The sequence below is a fragment of the Terrapene carolina genome, unplaced genomic scaffold, assembly GCF_002925995.2.
Source record: "Terrapene carolina triunguis isolate 2854851 unplaced genomic scaffold, T_m_triunguis-2.0 Scaffold558, whole genome shotgun sequence".
Lineage (NCBI taxonomy): Eukaryota > Metazoa > Chordata > Testudines > Emydidae > Terrapene > Terrapene triunguis.
Window position 1 is genome coordinate 6,024,918 of NW_020664909.1, and position 13,184 is coordinate 6,038,101.

Consider the following 13,184-nt stretch of genomic DNA (forward strand, 5'->3'; position numbering starts at 1 on the left):
TCAGAATATCTCTTTTCAAGCAGGTGACCGCCTCACAGTTAAAGAATCAGGATGACACATTCATTTGAATAAACACTGGAAATCACAATGGCTTTTTCAAGCTTAATTGAAATTGTATTTCAGCCTTTATTTTTCTGTCTCTGTCTCCCTTCCTGTCTCCTCTGTGTTCCCTCCTCTACCTTTCCAGGCTGCTTTCCATCTCCTCCTGCTGTTCAGGACTTATTGCTGAGTTGCATTTTCTGTGAGTAGGGTGACCAGATGTCCCGATTTTTGGGTCTTCTCTTGTATAAGCTCCTATTCCTCCCCCCCCCACCCCCCCGCCCCACCTCCGTGTCATACTTGCTGTCTGGTCACCCTATCTGTGAGCGATCTCAGAGCTCCATCAATAGTTGGATAAACTCCTCATTTTTACTATGTATGTAAAAAAGTTTAACTTAAAGCTTTTGATTCCCTTTTCTTTTCTGTTTCCTTACTTTTCTTTCTTTGACTATTCAATCAGCTATCAGGTAGCATGAGTAATGCACCAAGGAACTGTGGCTGTGGCATTGCTTTTGAAAATGTAAAACAACTTCCTTCCCCTTTCCCTTCAGCATTGGAAGAAGTGGAGGCAGGGAAGCACTTCACGACCTCCAAACAGTGTTATAAGTCTCATGCCTTTCTCCCCAGTTTTCCTGGTAGCGCATACATGACCAGATCAACTGATTAATTTTAGTTTGCACTGAACATTTAATGCTCCTGGCGTATGTTTGTCCATACAAAATGAAACTGAACTGCTGATTTCCTTGAATCTTCAGGGTAGTTCTTAGGTGAGACTGGTTTCAGAGCCACAGGAGGAGGTAGGCGAAGAGTGATGAATCACAGTAAAAAGTGAGGGAAAAATTCAAACTGAATAAAACAATTGCATTTAATTTTTCCATACTTGAAATTCCCTAGAAACTTTTGTCAGGCTTGATATTGGGTAAAATAACGTTCTACACATCAGACATAGAGTATGTACTGGGTATTTCCTAAAATGCCTGTTTCTGATCTCAATAAAACATTTCAGATAGTGTAGCATGAATTAATATCCCCCCGTTCGATGCTCTGGAGCTAGAGCTGGGCAAAGTGTGTCAATTCCTGCCCTTGGGTAGGGAATGGGGATGCGTGAACGCGTTTTAAAGTTACCTTTTGTACTCCCTGTATTCTACAGGAGCCAGAGCCTCGCCAGTGCAAGTTAGAGCAGACTCAGGGCTGTTGTAATATGTGTCCTGCTTCCTGTGGGCCCTGGCTATTACCAGGATGACCAGGGATGCAACCCCGTGCTGTGAGTGCCCCGGCCTCTGATTGCCAGAAGCTAGGAGTGGCGACAGGAGATGGACCAGTCAATGATTGCCTGTTCTGTTCATTTCCTCTGAAGCACGTGGCATTGGCCACTATTGGAAGACAGGATATTGGGCTAGATGGACCATTGGTCTGACCTAGTATGGACGTTCTTATGGAAGAAGATGACAGCTGTAGTACAGTATGCAACAGCCACACATCATCTCTACCCTCTCGTTCCACCTCCCATTACCTCCCCCTGACCTGCCCCCTATGCTGGGGGCTGGGAGCCAGGTTTCAGCAGAGCCCTTATGCTGGCCAGGCAGACAGGAGCTATTGTCAGTGGGCCCTTTCCACCCCCTTTTAGGTCCCATTATACTGCCAGAGCAGTGTGCCAGGGCCTGGGCTTGAATGAGTGGCTGGAAATAAGGGAAGCATTCACTCTCATTTTTGCAGACTCTGACTCCCTTTTGATTCAGCCATGTTCACAAACCTCTTGTTTACGTCATGCGAACATCCAAGTGCGTGAAGCGTCTGCCCATATGGATGTTTTAGGGAAGCGCATTCCAGGCCTGGTGCCAAGAATTGTTTTAATCAAGAAATGAAATTTATTTTGTGATCTAATTAAATTTGTTTCAAGCAGAAGCTGAATTCAGCTAGAAAGATTATATACATCTTTCATTCTGAGATTAGAAACCATAATGTGGCTCAGAGCTTCCCTTCCACCTCCCACCCTCTGTGGTAAAACCCGTGGAAGAAGCTCAAGAGATGAAAATCTCAGAGAGGCTCAAGACATTCATTCTCCTCCCTGCCCCGTCTGAGGAGGTAAGATTTGGGCTTCCCCTGTGGAACAGGCTGCAGGACCCTCCCCCAATCCTGGTAAATTCATGGGTTATATGGTCATCTGCCTGAGGACCCTGTGCCTCTGCACTGGATTTGCCGTCCCCCATCCCCCCCCCAATTTCCTGGTAGCTCACCTTCACTGGTACAAGACTTCCTCCTGGCCACAGCTTCATTCCGATCCCTTGGAGAGTGGGAGGAGAGCTCTCCACAGAAAACATAACACACAGCTTTGACTTTTGACTAACCTCCATAGGGTTGAAAGGGGGACAACGTTGTCCCCCAACTTGGCCTTCCGAGGCTGTAGCTCCGCTGCTCAACCCTCAGCATAGATTTCAGAGACTCTCTGGAGTGGCCTTACATGGTGTGGGTGGGTGGATGGATGGGGAGGGAGGTGTGTGTGCTTGATGTGTTACTGTTATCAATAACCAGGATATTTTCCAGCTCCGTGGCTATGTTATGGGCCTGTGTTAATTTAACTCATTAATTAACATTTTTAGTATTCTTTGGAAGATGGAAAGCTATGTGAGTATTTTTAAGAATTCATTGGACAGTGAGCGCCTTGGAGCAGAGCTTGTACTTGAGAGTTTGGAAAGCATGGTGAGCACTACCATACATAGAAAATAATACCTTGGATCCAAGCCTTGCTACTAGACATAGCATGTATTACAGTGAGATGTCCCACTAAGCAAATAGGGCCATTATTATTGTTTAGAGTGACACTTAAGTTCTAGGTACAAACCAGAAGTATGTGTGTGGAGCATTTTAAAAATATTACAAGTGTAGAAAAGTATTAACATCTTGTTATGGCATCTCAATGCAAGGAGGTTGGGTTGGGGGAGAATCTTGCAAGCGAACCTCTGTTCTTCCCTTTCCCCACTGTTTGGTCTCTGAATAAGGTCGAAGTGTAAATAGGGCACTTACATGTTCTGACCAGTGTGTGAGTAGTGTCCTTCTCATGCTTGCCACTGTGGCTGGTTTGTCTGGTATTATGAATGGGGCCCATTTCAATAAAGAGGAAGAAATCAGTCTCAAGTTCGTTGATAGGACAGAATGATCATCATTACTATGAACCTTGTGCTGCTTAGTCTTTTCAATTTCAGTATGAATTCTGACTCTTCCACAGCGCAGCGCTCTATTTTCCATATAGACAGGAGCTCTAGAACAGTTAACTCGAAACATTCTAGATCACAATGTACAGGCCAGCAGAGGTTCTTGTCTGTTGACTTGGATAGACTCCTCCAGAATGTAACACTTCTAGGGGGATTGTGGATAGGTTTATGCTGTCTTCTATATTAATGGTGTCCATTCTGGAGCAGAGTAAGTGAGTCTTTAGAAGTCTTTTCAAGTGTAATATCTCTCTTTATTTTTATTAACATGGTTTCCTGAAGTAGTTGCTGTTCACCCAAGAACCTTGGGGGGAGAGAGAGGGAGGGGGTAAATTCTTCTCATCAAAACAATGACAAGAATGGTTTGGCTTTCTTTTTAATAAATAATGTTGGGCCCAGATTTGTAGCTGTTCTGAATCAGGGTGGTTCCATTGAATTCACTGGGCTGTGGTGATGTACAGTAGATGAGGATATGTATCACTGTTTTAAAAATAAGGACTGAAAAATGAGAATGTAATGCTGGCTAATAACATGGTACTTGCAGTATTTGATGATGTCTGAGTCTTCAGAAAGACACCCAGTGACTAAGTCTACTCTTGCTCAAACCACCAATTTTATTAAAAATAAAATACAATGTTAAACTAAATCTCAGGAAATCTAAAATTGTGCTGTTTGGCTCAGACAGCAGGTGGGGAGTGAGGGGCTGCTGCTAAGCCTCCAGTCTTACAAGCTGGGACATGTGTTAGTGGGGATGAGGTGATGCCCAGGCTTAAGGCCAAATGCTGCTTGTCTTACCCAGGTTTTCCCATTTACTTCAGGCAATCAGCCCCAGGTTTTCAGTCAGACTTCTTGGATGTCTAGGGTAAGCAAGATTTGGCCCATAGTGTGCTCCTGGACTGTGGACTGACTTTGGAAAATCCGATGTTGGCTCTAATTGGGCTCTTTAAAATAGTAAACACCATAGGAATGTCACCAGCCTGCAAACCTTCCTCTTGAACTCTGATCTCATTACTATGACTCATGCCTTTATGGCTGCATTACTGCAACAAGCTCTCTATTGACTAACTGGAAAGCAGTTCTGTTGCCTGCAGCTGCTGCAGACCTTGGTAGCAAGACTGCTTTCTAGGGTGGCGAAAGGAATTCTGCTTGCCTGCTTTTTCCATGCTCAACTGTGCCTTTTGGGGGCGTGGATTGTGTTTGGAACATTCTTGGAACCCAAGGACCTTGCTCAGGCTCTGACACTTCTAAGATTTCATGGTGACGTGTGATGGCTGAGGGTTTGGGCTGGGCCCCTGAGGGCTTCTGCAACCCTCTCTCTGTAGAATGCTCCTCAGTTATGTTGAGAAATGGTACTGCTGGAGCAGTGAAAACAAGCCACAAAGCTTTATTTCTTTCCATTTGAAAAAAGTATTCTGCGTGTCGCTAGACTCCATTTTAATTTGTCTGATGGACTTATTCTTCAGTCCTTTTAATGGGCTTAAGTCTTATTTTTGAGGCCCCTACAATACTACAGTAGTTTGAAATACATAATATTTTGTCTGAATCAACTCTGTTACACCAATGTATCATCTCCTGATTTTCAAGGAATTACTCAGGATTTACACCCAGGGTAAGAGAGCAGAATCAGGCTCATTATTTTCTGTGCCTTAGTCCCTTAGAATATAAACACAATACATGAACTAGGGTGCCCTCCATCATGGTAGGGGGTGGGGAAAATGTAAGGGGAGGAGATGGAAGAGATGCAGGAGACGTGGTCGATGGTTGGGAAACCAGGACAAAACCCCCATTTTCCACAAAACACACTGGGATTCCCCAGAAAACCAGAGCAAGCCTGGCAACTTAAGTATTGTCAACTCCAAGCATTCAAGAGTCAGGCCTCAGGAATCATGAGATGGGATTAAAATTCATGCTTTGCAAAAAAAAAAAAAAAAAAAAGGTGGCTTTTTATTTGCCTCCTGGTTTTTTGAGCCTATTAGGTCATGTTTTCAATCTTCTCGTTGTAACTTTTCCAAAAGGCTTAAGGTCAGGAGATGCTTGTTGTTGAATATTCAGACTTTTCAAAAGTATGGTTCTGCCTATCTGAAAACCCACAGCTTTATGAATAGGCTGCTTTGGTTTGAAAATTAGCGACATCTAATGTACTGTAATAGAACCATGTAGAAAGAGTCATGCTGCTATGTAAAATACAGTGCTCCTGCTCATATTATGTCAACTGTAACGGTGGAAACTGTTTACATGATGCAAGAATGTCTACAGAGTAGCTGTGTATCTACAGTGCCTTACATGGTGTCAAGTATCAGGGGGTAGCCGTGTTAGTCTGTATCCACAAAAACAACGACGAGTCCGGTGGCACCTTAAAGACGAACATTTATTTGGGCATAAGCTTTCGCATCTGAAGAAGTGGATTTTTTACCCACAAAAGCTTATGCCCAAATAAATCTGTTAGTCTTTAAGGTGCCACCAGACTCCTTGTTGTTTTTGTGTATCTACAGTCTTAGAAAATGTACCAGATATTAGCCAGAGGCTGAGTAAGATGAGGGGAGACTGCATAAGTTAGATCCAGGGGCCAAGACCTAATTAGAAGCTCATTATTTCCTCTTTGTCCAGCCATCACAACAAGTCTGAAGAGACTTCTAGAACTCCTGACAGGGTGCTGCTGCCCCTGAACTTTGCTTGGGAGACCACTTCTTTGATATCCATCTCTAGATACGTAAGTGATGAAGTGTTCGGAGCTGGGGCCTTCAAATATATTCACGAGAAAAACATGCTCTTTCTCTGTTCCTTTCCCCCCCATCAACCTCCATGGGTTTCTGATGCTTTTAATTTCTCCTCCAGTGAATAGCTTCTGACTTTCTCAAGCCAGCAACAGCAGAATAAAACTAACCTGATCGTCAGTTTCACTTTGGCCTGCAAGATTCTGAACAGCAGTGTGTTTGTTCTTTGCTCCAGCCTGAAAATATTCATGACCACAGCAGAGGGCACGGTAGCTGTCTCCGGACTTAGGCAGTCAGCAGTACTTTGGTTATGCTTGGTCCACATTCAAAAAGTTATCTTTGCAAGAACTGGAAGCTTTTTATATTTTTCTTATCAAAGTTCTGATTCTGCAGGAGAGTGCCAAGTATTATTGTTAAACTACTATAATTAAACCACTATTTTTTTCTTGCAGATAAGGACTTATTTACATGCAGAGTTGTACCAGTTTAATTTAAGGTGTGATTTTTAAACCAATTTAGTTAAATCAATGCAAAAAAAAGGGTATGTTGAGACTCTCATATTAGTTTAAGCCAGGCTTATTTCAGTCCAAGTTAGTTTTAAGCAAAACCAAAACAAGCCACCCTTAAACTGAAATAAGAGTGTCCACTCAAGGGTTTGAACTAGTTTAATTAAACTAAAGCAAGGTTGTATGTAGAGGAGGCCAGACGTTTCATTTTCCTGTCCACCATGCAGTAACTTATATGTAGATCTGCTTAGGTTTCAGTCATAAAAGAGTTGTCCCAAATCAGTTCAGTGAATGAACAGATCTCCTATAGTTACACAACAAAAGGTATTTGTGGGTACTGTTGAGAAAACAACACGTGTTTCAAATCAGACACTGGCTGGAGTAACAAGAGCTGCCTAAATTTAGTAGGTGTTCATGTGTAGCATATTCTGCTGTTGAGCTCTAAGACAGTGCAGCATATCCTGTTTTCTATGGTGGCATCTTGCAAAACATCAGTGCTATGAAAGAGCCAACTCTCATGAGCTTTTTGGCAATTTAAAAAGAGTCTCTAGAAGGGGTTTGATTGTTTAGGTTCTTGTAAAAACACGCACAGTTAAATAAACTTGTAAAGCCACAAGTTCAAGAGGTCCTAGAAGCAAAACTGTTTCTCAAGCATGTGAGGCCTAGCATTTACCCATTTTGTTGCAGAAAATAGGTCTAATGATTTTAATAAAATAACAACTACTAGTTATTCCATTGTACCTTTGTTTGGTCTCATACAAAGAAGCAAGAACTATGTTAAAAACTTCTCTTAGACAACCACTTGAGACCAGCAAAAGTCAGTTAATTCCTTCCCCAAATACATTTTATTGGTATGAATGAGTGTGCAGGAGGCTCATAATAAAACTGTGATTTGTACAAAATGGAAAATAGTACATATATGAGGGGATTTTGTCCTCTGCAACATTGAACTTAATAAACTCTTATGCCAACAGTATTTGTATTTTTACATCCTATCTCTGTCTTACCCATCCCCACTGCCCCTCACCCTGCCCCTTTTGGAGATAAAAAGCAAACCTTCCCACCAAAAATCCTGGCTCTTCTATTAAGATGGATTTAGCCTTACTGGGTACTACCTACGATTGAGGGATGGTTCCTACACTAGGTCATTTATCAAATTCACAGGTGGTCTTCAGGCATCATAAAATAAAGCTGTCAGTTTCAGTTTTCATTCTTGCCTGGGTTTTTTCTCCAGGAGCATTTGATTTCCATCGTCATAGTGCAGGTAGAAGGCCTTTATCTAGTCTGTAAGATCTGCTTTCTGTGCTTCAGAAAAGGGACAGTCTCAAACAGTTCCAGACTGACTAGGGAAGCCCTTTAAAGGCAAAGATATGCAACAGATATCTTTATGACATGCCTTACTAGTACAGTCCAGCTCTTGGGCTGGGCAATTAGCAGTGGTCCCAGTGTGCCACCTGCATACCATATTTCATACATGCTGATTCAGATTCCTTTCTGAATGCAAAGCTGATATAACCCTAGGTATGACTTTGTCCTGAGTTTCTCTGATACCAACTACAATGGAGATCTTAGATTACTTTTTCTACCTCATTCTAACTGTGATCACTTGTTGTCCCTCAAGGGATACCCTTACAGGTTTCTCTGGCCTAAGTCTTATGAAGGACCCAGTTTCGTATATAACTTGTACATGGGAGATATTCCTCCTCTGCAAAGGGCATGAACATTTAAAAAAGAAAAAAGTTGTTACTTAACAGAGACCGCTTTCTAGTAAAGGAGGAGGAGAATTATATTTAAACCATTTGGGAATACTTTGGAACAATTTCTAAGACGTGCAGTTGCTTAATAAAGATGGTCTCTAGTACAGGCTTTACTGTGATTTCTGTTCTCTGTTTATCCCAATAGGAGGTCTTAGCATTCTACATGTTATCCACCTAAAACAATAAGTAGATGAGAACTTTAGAATGCATGCTCTTAGAGCCCAGGGTCTGGGTCTTCCTGTGTATGGAAAAAGTTTATAGCACATGTGGTGTACCGTTGCTTTCTGAATAATAATTAATTACATCCTACATGAGAAAAAGATGAATTAAAGAGATTGTAAATGTATGCTGTTAACAGCACCCCTGACAGTATTATTTTCCCAATCTCTTAGTATTACAGGAAACACCTATGATTATTACAATTGAAAGAGATTAGTCTCTAGTTCTTGTTTGTTTGCTTTATGTACATTTGACAACACTCTGTGAATAATCATGAACACTGTTTCCTTTATATAGTGAGTCAGTTTCCCCTGCTTCTGAGAGTCTTACAGGTAGTGAAAGGGGAGCGAGAAATCTTTTTTTTTTTTTTTTTTATGGAAACTGATTGTAAACCACTAATATAGGCAGTGGGACTCAGGGACACGTGTGTAATATCGTGTTAACTCTGAGAGCTCCAGCTGGGAGTGCCCCTTCAAAAAGCACTTGGATTTTATAGACTCTTGACTACTGTTGGAATGAAGACCATAAAAGTACCTAAGAAAAGGGAACCTGTGCAGATGATTAACTATCCCAAATACTGAGCGAGGATTAACCTTTTAGCTGGATGTACTTCACTGCACCTGTGTGCTGATGTCATCCTTTGACATCAATTTAATGTTCAGGCTTGCCTGATGCAGTCACTTTCTGCAGGTGCATGCTGCCTGAATGTACTGGGAAAATTTAGCAGCAGTTAATGCAGTTAACATAAGGCAATATTCTGAGGTGTGGTAAAAGCACTCTTCCAGGCAGCTTGAGTGAGGAGCTATCCAATGCCACTCATTCACAGTGAATTTCCTGTAAGCCTTGCTACGGAGTGATTTGACTTCAGGTTTTGTCATCATTGTCATTTGTAGTTGAGAGAATTTCACTCTGAGGATTTAATAACCTGTCATGTACCCTTGATCATTTTGATTATTATTTGAGTGCCATTGGGGTGCAAGAGAGTCTGTTTGGTATTCCTGGCTGGTATTTGAAGACTTTTCTGTTTGCTTCAGTTGTTTTTCGATTGTCAGGGGATCAGGCTGAATGTTCTAGGCATAGGCGTTACCCAACTCGGTGGCTGGTTATGGGAAAATAGTTCTCTGATTGCCAATGGCCAGTCTGGAAAGTATAGTACTGATTGTAGGGATAAGTGTTAGCATCACCTCATTTCAAACTCTGATTTGGATGTTCTTTTAAAACTACCTAGATTCAGCTTATGCTGCAAAGACAAGAGAAGTTTTTAATTGCTTTGGAGAAAATTAAGTGGGGAAAAATCTATCGCAGTTGAGGAAACCCAAGCTAAGGCAAGAACTGAATTATGATGCCATAGATTTTATTGCAGGATAATTTAGGCTTAATCTAAAACTATCACTGCTTTAAATTTAATCTATCAAAATCAGATTATTCAGATAGATATTCTTACTAAACAATAAATAGTGCTAAGTTTTAAGTACAGTAGTAGGAAAAAAAACAATGACAAATATGTCACTACAAGGGGAAAATTGCAGACTATCTTTCTCTGCTGAAGAATAGCTCTTTATTTGTAGCGGGTGCTTTGTAAACAGGTGTTTTCTCTGACCAGAGATGCTTTGGTGTTGGCAGTTTCATTTGTGTGAGCTTCAATTTGACTTCTGTGTTGTTTGTGCACATGTCTTCAATTTGTCTTTTGCTGATAGCAGTGTAGTTTGCAGTAAACATTTATACTTTTTATATAGTATCTTCCATTCAGGGATCAGAAAGCACTTTACAGACAGAATACACTTCATAAAACTCTTTCTCATCTCCTTTTTTCATGATCCATGTCAAACTTAACTTCTCAGTAAGTGAATGTGGTAAATACACAATGGAAGACCTTTTAATGACCAACAGAAATGGGGAAAGGAGCTGATCCCTTTTTTTGCATCTTCATGCTGTAAAAAGAAATGGACTCCCCCCTCCAGTTTTAGAAATATCAAATCTTGTTTTACCTGTTTTTGTTGGAGAATTGCAGTAGGAGTTTTCTCTGCCCTCAATTTTTTGTGGCAGAAGTGTTGAATCTTTCATAATGAACTATTGTCCTGAGTGGGTATTAGGAATTGAGAGTTAAATAGGTGATAATGTAAACAAAAATCAAAGTTTTTTTAAATAGTCTGACTAAAATCCCTTCCTCTTTTTGCTTCCTTAGGTTTCAGTCTCTTGTGATGTCATAATCCTACTAGTTCTCCAGGCTGCAGAGACTCTTCACCCAGCAGCAGGTAAGACAAGTCGTAATGGGCCAGGCTCCTCAGCTGGTGTCAGCATGACTCTAGTGTAGCCAATGGAATTATCCCAGTTTGCCTCAACTGAGAGTCTGTCTCATTATTCCTACTGTGTGTAGTTTAAAACAAACAAACAAAAACTATTTCCAGACCTTCTTTATTCATAATCAGGAAACAAAAATAACACAAATCCTAATATTGAACGGCAACTTTAAAGTAATTAGATGGCAGCAGGCTAATAATGTATGTTAATAGGTCACAATCCTCTTTTCTGATACGCGATGCAAGTATGTTATTTAGAGACACGGAAATTCATTGCTTCCTTCCATTTTTGTGGTCATTCAGATTTTTCATCAACTTTACCAATTCATGTAATTACTTGGAGTTTCTGCAATGCTATCCTCATTTGTTTTGGTTTTTTTTCCTGTCTCAAAGAAAAATACGAAAGTGTGGCGTGTGGGTTTTGCTAATTTGTTTATTTTTGGTTTGGTGTCTTCGTTTTGAATTTTGAGCTTTTCTTTTTGGCCGTTACGTGTGTGTACTGTTTTGATTTTAGTATCTGGCATGTCCAGTGGAATTTGTGAATACAGGGTGACTTTAGGAGCAAGGACCATTTCCTGTGATTTAATTTTGTCCCACTAGGGGAAGAATCTACAATGAAGAAGATCGATTTGATACTCTGAGTTGGTGGCAAAATGTTTGATTTATCTTATTTTAGATTTTGAGAGAGGCAAACTGAGATACTTAATAATGAGATACTTTATGCTAGCACCAACTGAGTGACATATAGAACCAACTCTTATAAGCCCTTTGCTTTTAATTGTGGGCAGATTCATTTAATCTGGGGCAAATGGAAAAAGCAAAGAACCATAGGGCGTAAAGATGTTTATTAGATGTTCGTTCAGCTCTTTCCGTGATCCCCAAAAGGGTTAATAATTAACGCCAGGATAAATGTTGGAAATACCTGCAATGACATTGTACTAAGGAACAAATTCATAAGGATGGAGGCTGCCTTCAGGATCATCCTTACTTTAGGATTCCTAATGTAGCTGAGTGAAAATAAATCCTTTGTCTCACCACACAAAGGATTCCCAACTTAGAATAAAATATAGTCTGAGAAAAATGGAGTCAAACAAGTTGCTTAGGGTCCACCTACTTAAGACTGCCTGTCTCCCTGTACCATACTGCTGCAGTCAGCAGAGGTGCTTTTGTTGGAGTCCCCATGATTTAATAGAAAAGAGGTTAGTGGTAGAACATACTCTGTAAGGAGCCCTGAGTTGTGGAACAGGCTTCTGCTTTGGTCCTGAGCATTATGGGACTGGTGTTCTCCAGAGCATTTTGTAAGGCCCATCATGTTCCCCTGGGTGTTTTGAAGATGGTGGATTATGTTGGGAGTGATTATTTATGGGGGATGGGAGTTTGGGTGAATGAAAGAGCTACTGTTTGGGCTGTGTCGGGATAGGGATTTGTTGGAGTTTTTCTTGTTTTTTTGCTGCCATTTTTTGTTTATTAGGTGATATTATTGTTTTAGTAATGCCAAAGGCACCCAGAGTAACAAATTGTAGGAGAGAGAGAGAATCATTTTGTATCATTATATACTGAAATAAAATAAAATAAAAATGTTACCAAAAGATGTTGAATACTTCAAGGCTCCACAGACTAAGTGTCTCTGTATAATTACTTGAAATATTTAGACTTAAAAAGAACATTCTGGCATTCATATACAGTAACTCCTCACTTAAAGTCATCCCGATGAATGTTGTTTTGTTGTTACGTCGCTGATCTATTAGAGAACATGCTCGTTTAAAGTTGTGCAACGCTCCCTTATAACGTTGTTTGGCAGCCGCCTGCTTTGTCCACTGCTTGCAGGAAGAGCAGCCCGTTGGAGCTAGCTGGTGAGGGCTTGGAACCAGGGTGAACCAGCAGCCCCCCTATCAGCTCCCCTAAGTTCCCTGTGCAGTAGCCGCCCAGCAGGCTATCAATTGCCCGGCAATTCAGCTGTCCCTCCCCACACTGCCATGTGCTGCTCCTTCCCTCTGCCTTGGAGCTGCTCCCGGGAACCTCCTGCTTGCTGTGCAGAGGGAGGGGGAAGAGGGGTGCTAATGTCAGGGTGTTCACCCCTCCCCCCGCTTCTGCCCCCCACTCCTGTACCTCATCTCCACAGAGCAGGGCAGGGACATGACAGGGCTCAGGATAGAGGGAGCTTGCTGGCAGCAGCTGCTGTCTCAACTTGCTGATCTACTTAAAAAGACAGTGTACGTAGAGTGGGGTCAGCGTACTTAAAGGGGCAATGCATGTCTCTCTCTCACACACACGGTGTGTGTCTCTGTCACTCTCTGCTATGCTGTCTCCCCTCCCTCCATTCCTGCTGCCTTGTAGAGTGTGAGGCTACATTAACAACAATGTGTTAACCCTTGAGGGCTCAGCCGAGTGCTAGTTCATCATTTAGCAGTAAGGCACCACCCTCTGAATTCACCACCTC

The 13,184-nt window shown here is 41.5% G+C and overlaps 1 protein-coding gene across 3 annotated transcripts in view; it reads left to right on the forward strand.

The window, feature by feature from the left end:
- Nucleotides 1-13,184, forward strand: part of BBX (BBX high mobility group box domain containing) — a 194,657-nt gene that overhangs the window by 62,412 nt on the left and 119,061 nt on the right. For all 3 annotated transcript variants that reach the window (XM_024200332.2, XM_024200333.2, XM_024200331.2), the window contains exon 3: nt 10,630-10,699. The gene's annotated coding sequence lies outside the window, so the exon portion shown is untranslated. The remainder of the gene's footprint in view (nt 1-10,629; nt 10,700-13,184) is intronic.